Source organism: Vombatus ursinus, unplaced genomic scaffold, assembly GCF_900497805.2.
Source record: "Vombatus ursinus unplaced genomic scaffold, bare-nosed wombat genome assembly UNPS02014848.1, whole genome shotgun sequence".
Classification (NCBI taxonomy): domain Eukaryota; kingdom Metazoa; phylum Chordata; class Mammalia; order Diprotodontia; family Vombatidae; genus Vombatus; species Vombatus ursinus.
In genome coordinates this window covers 2022583-2027889 of record NW_020954626.1, presented here as the reverse complement: position 1 = coordinate 2027889, position 5307 = coordinate 2022583, and the positions used below count along the sequence as shown (strand labels likewise).

The 5307-nt window shown below is 39.1% G+C and overlaps 1 pseudogene; it reads left to right on the top strand.

Moving 5' to 3' along the window:
• The first annotated feature begins 3588 nt into the window (after positions 1–3588).
• LOC114026997 lies at positions 3589–4255 on the top strand (annotated as a pseudogene).
• The last annotated feature ends 1052 nt before the right edge of the window (positions 4256–5307 follow it).

Below are 5307 nucleotides of genomic sequence, written 5' to 3'. Positions count from 1 at the left end.
TTTATCTCTTCATGCTTCTCTTGAGTCTTGTATTTGAAAGTCAAATTTTCTATTTGGTTCTGGTCTTTCCATCAAGAATGCTTGAAAGTCCTCTATTTCATTGTATGTCTATTTTTCACCCTGAAGGACTATACTCAGTTTTGCTGGGTAGTTGATTCTTGGTTGTAATCCTATCTCCTTTGACCTCCAGAATATCATATTCCAAGCGCTCCAGTTTCTTAATGTAGAAGCTGCTAAATCTTGTGTTATCCTGATTGTGTTTCCACAATACTTGAATTGTTTCTTTCTGACTACTTGCAATATTTTCTCCTTGACCTGGGAACTCTGGAATTTGGCTATAACATTCCTAGGAGTTTTCCTTTGGGGATCTCTTTTAGGAGGTGATCAGTGGATTCTTTCAATTTCTATTTTGCCCTCTGGTTCTAGACTATTAGGGCAGTTTTCCTTGATAATTTCTTGAAAGATAATGTCTAGGTTCTTTTTTTGATCATGGCTTTCAGATAGTCCAATAATTTTTAAATTATCTCTCCTGAATCAATTTTCCAGGCCAGTTGTTTTTCCAATGAGATATTTCATGTTGTCCTCTATTTTTTTTCATTCTTCTGGTTTTGTTTTACAATGTCTTGATTTCTCATAAAGTCACTAGCTTCCGTTTGCTCCATTCTAATTTTTAAGGAAGTATTTTCTTCAGTGAGCTTTTGGACTTCCTTTTCCATTTGATCAATTCTGCTTTTGAAGGCATTCTTCTCCTCTTTGTCTTTTTGGACCTCTTTTGCCATTTGGGTTATTTTTAATTTTTATTTTAATTTATTTTATTTTTTAATGTGTTATTTTCTTCAGTATTTTTTTGGATCTCTTTTAGCAAGCTGTTAACTTGTTTTTCATGATTTTCTTGCATCATTTTCATTTCTCTTCCCAGTTTTTCCTCTACTTCTCTTACTTGCTTCTCAAAATCCTTTTTGAGCTCTTCCATGGCCTGGGACTTATTCATATTTTTCTTAGAGGCTTTGGATGTAGGAGCTTTGACTTTGTTGTCTTCTTCTGGTTGTATGTTTTGATCTTCTTTGTCACCAAATAAAGATTCTATGGTCTGACTTTTTTTGCACAGTTTACTCATGATCCCACCCAATTACTTGAGTTTTAAACTCTTTGTTAAGGTAGGGGTATGCTTCCAGTGTGGAGAATATACTGTCCCAAGCTCTGAGGGTTTTGTGCAGCTGTGCAGGTCTAGGGACCTGTAAATTTTCAATTCTTCCAAGATGGTATGATCAAGGGCAAGGTGGTTACTCCTTTTCTGGCCTGTGCTCTGGTCTATGAGTGACCACAAGCACTCTTTTTTGCCTTGGAACTGTGAGGAGGATTCCCTCTCCACTGCCACTACAAGCTCCACCACACCAGCACTCCTCATAGCCCCAGGATGGCCACCCAGAACTGTGAACCAGATCCAAGCACAGGCAAAGCAACAGCAGCAAAGAGATCCCTGCAATCCCCCTCTGATCAGCCACTTGATTCCCCCTCAGTCTGTGAGCCAAGAGCTCTGGAAGTAGCTGCCACCCCAGGGATGCTCTCGGGGACTGGGGCTGAGATGGAGCTTCTCTCTCACCACAGTCACAGACTTTTCCTATTGACCTTCTAAGTTGTCTTTGCTGTTTGTGGGTTGAGAAGTTTGGAAACCACCACAGTCCCCTGAGGCCTGCTCCAGGTTCTCTGAGGCCTGGTCTTTGCCTGCGTGCCCACACTGAACTGCATTCCTCTCTCAGCCAGATGCAATAGACCTTTCCAATCAACCATTCAGGTTTTCTTGGGCTGGAAATTTGTTTCACTCTGTCTTTTTGTGGGTTCTGCTGCTCTAGAATATATTTAGAGTCATTTTTGACAGGTATTTGGAGGGGTTTGGGGGAGAACTCCAGCAAGTCACTGCTTTTACTCTGCCATCTTGGCTCCACCTCCTGTTTCACATATTTTTGCAAATCTCTTTAATGTCTGGCTTAAGGGAAGATAACTGGATTTTTATACCTGCTTTTGCATTCAATCTATTTTGATATGTTTTGGTTGAATTATCTAAAGAAAATCTGGCTTCACATAGATCTGTAGTTGGAAAAGGGAAGAGAATTTTAATGGGCAAATAACATCTTAGTATTATTATTAAACTAGTTTTGACTCCATGGGGTTTCAGGGACCCCCTACATTGGACCACAGTTGGAGAACTGTTGCTATCTAGATCACAGAGTGAACCATTTATTCCCAAACAGTAATTTGAGAAATGATATGATTAAAAAAAAACGAAACACACATGAGGAATAAGAGACGGACACTTAGAGTACTATGCTGGTAACCAGAAAATATGAAAAAGCTTCCAGTACACTGGGTAGAGTCTCTGTTGAGGATTTATAGAAGGATGCATACAAAAACTGCATGAGATAAAAAGGCATGGGTAAGTTACATTGGAAAGTGTCTAGTACCCACATCAATGAGAATTATTGAAGTTTGCTTGTTACATAATGAAAAAAATAGCATTCAAAGAAAAATGTACCCTTTTAAATGACAATTATGAAACCAATAAAAAAAGAACCTTTTATTTATAATTGCATACATCCAGAGAGGATAAAGAGAAGAGATATTGAGAGGATAGACTCTTATCAGTACTGATAGTCTGGGAAAATAATAAGCCCTTTCCTTTATATATCATTTTCCAAGACATATTCACTATCATTTGATCATTACTGTAGTCAGTGAATATAGAAACTTCAGGCTCCTAATAGATTGTATCCTCAGTATTTATGGATGACCCTGCTACATTGAATCCAATAAGAATCAAAATCAACATGGCAGGTAGGGTGGGGAGGATGTGTGAGGAAGTAGAGAGGGGGAGTCCTGGCCCATGATTTTATTGGTATGGGAAAATCCAAGTGAAAAGATTCTGGCAAAGCAAATTTGTAGCTGCTCTGCAATTTATAGACTCAGAGAAGTTGCCTCAGGCATGAATAGATAAGTAACTTGCCCTAGGCCAGAGAGTCAACCTGTGTTAGAGGCTTGATTTGAACACTAGTCTTCCTCACTCCAAGGTCAGCTCCCTACCCACCACACACCAACTTGAGTATCCAATTCATTCAGCAAGTCTGTTCCTAAAGCCAGATGAGTGCTTCTGACTACAAGATTTTATGGTACTAGCTGTTCCATTAGGATCACTCAATTCTCTTTGCTCTGAAACCACAAACAGAATAGAACTTCTAAAATTATTAGGGTTTGGTTTTTCAGAAAAAAAAATTCCTACTTAGAAAAGAAAACTTTCTTATCAGCAGACACAAGGATCCAGGTTATTGGACAGCTACTTTTTTCATTATGAATTAGAGCAATTGTTACTCTGTTTTATCAATCTCTTTGGGGTTTGATTGCGGGGCAGGTAAGTGGTGCAGTGGATAGAGCACTGATTCTGGAATCAGGAAGACCTGAGTTAAAATCCAGCCTCAAACACTTGCTAGCTGTGTGAACCTGGGCAAATCACTTAACCCTGTTTGCCTCAGTTCCTCATCTGTAAAATGGGGACACACCAGAGATGCTCCAGTATCTTTGCCAAGAAAACCCCAAATGGGCTGGCCCCTGGGCAGGGAAAGATGGCTAGTGGAGGTGACTGCCAACCCTTGGGTCCTGGAGACCTCCTCAACCACCTTGGAGTTACTGTTGGCCTAACGCCTAGCCTCAGGGCTCATCACTCAGGAGATACTAGATTCATATAAGAATCTTGCTCCATTTTTTGTAAACTTCTCCAGAATCAAGCAGATTAAAGATATGCAAGCTGAAATTAGACAGAAGACCTTGGAAACTGACCTCTTCACACTAGAAAAGGATACAGCAGATGTTGTTCATCCTTTCTAGCTCACAAGAGTGAGACTCTGCAAAGGATGAATCGGCACTTGGAGACTGTACTAAGGACCCTCAGACATTGACTGATGAAGCCCCTGTGCCAGGAGAAATTGCCTATAGAAGCCATTTACACTGGTAGGTAGTACAATTGCTGGAGCTGGCAGAGGTGTTCATTCAGAAACTAGAAGCCCATATTAAGACCACACAAAACATTCCTTGTTTAGACTCTAGTGTGAAAAATATGGAGAGGGCTTTGACAAAAATGAGTGTCTTGGCGGGAAAGACAGAGAAACTGATAGAAAATATACTGAAGTGGAAAGAGCAACAAAAGGAGATTTCTTCTTCTATCACCAAAGTATTTTCTGGAGATCTTTACCAAAAAAAACCATAAGACTATAATCCCCCTTCTACATTTCTAGTCCAGAACGCAGGTCTAGCTGATTCTTGATACCAAGTGACCACCGACTATTTTATTTTTGTTTACTTATGAGTATGACTGATGTCCATTCATAATTGACTAAAATGGGAAAATGTATAGACTTTCTTGCTAATTGTATTCATTAAACCTCTTTTTCTTAGTTTTATTTGGGGTTGATCATGATCAATGCTGATTTTACCTCTTTTTTTCATGTGAATGGAATAAGAGATGTTAACATAAAGAAGAGGGTATTTCATTCTCACTGGTAGCACCTGGATATGGCAAGACAGCAATTACATACACATACAATAACATACATGTTACTGTATGCACAGCAGACTATCCAAAATAGTGAAAATCTTTACAAACAAAAAGGTCCAGAATTAGGAAAGCTCCTTGAATCTGACACTGCCTATGATGCTTTTAGATTTGTCTCATGGGATATCAGCAACCTCTTAGTCTCTGAGTGAGAAGAAGAAAGGCTGAATAGGTTGGCAGTTGGCCCTGGCAAGTCTAAAGGGATAGTCACCTCAGAAGAAAGGAACTAGAAACAAGTGAGACTAAGAGAAAAGGGACAAGAAAGAGGTGCCAAGGTAGGAAGTGCCACCAAGAATTATTTCAGACTACATGCAGTCCTACTAGTGCCATAACTGTCCTCTCATATTTTTGGTTCTCTGTTTTATTAAATAATAAGAAAACTGATATGTTTCTGTAGTTCTGAGGTCTACCTTTATAGCTCAGCATCCCCTTACCCATTTTTGCAGATGATTCCATTTATAAATATGCTAACTGTATATAGGCTCACAACACCTCCCTGTAGCAGACGACTTTATTACACAACGTAAAGTGTGAAGTATTTAGCAATTGAACCCAATCACTTTCTTGAAAAATTTTCCTGGTAAATTAATGAGCAGTCACATGTTGAAACTTAATGGTTTTGATCATAATTATTTCTATTATAACTCATCTTAAAACTAAGAACTGGATGGAATCGACCTCTAACTTATGGGTGACCGGAGCTAAAC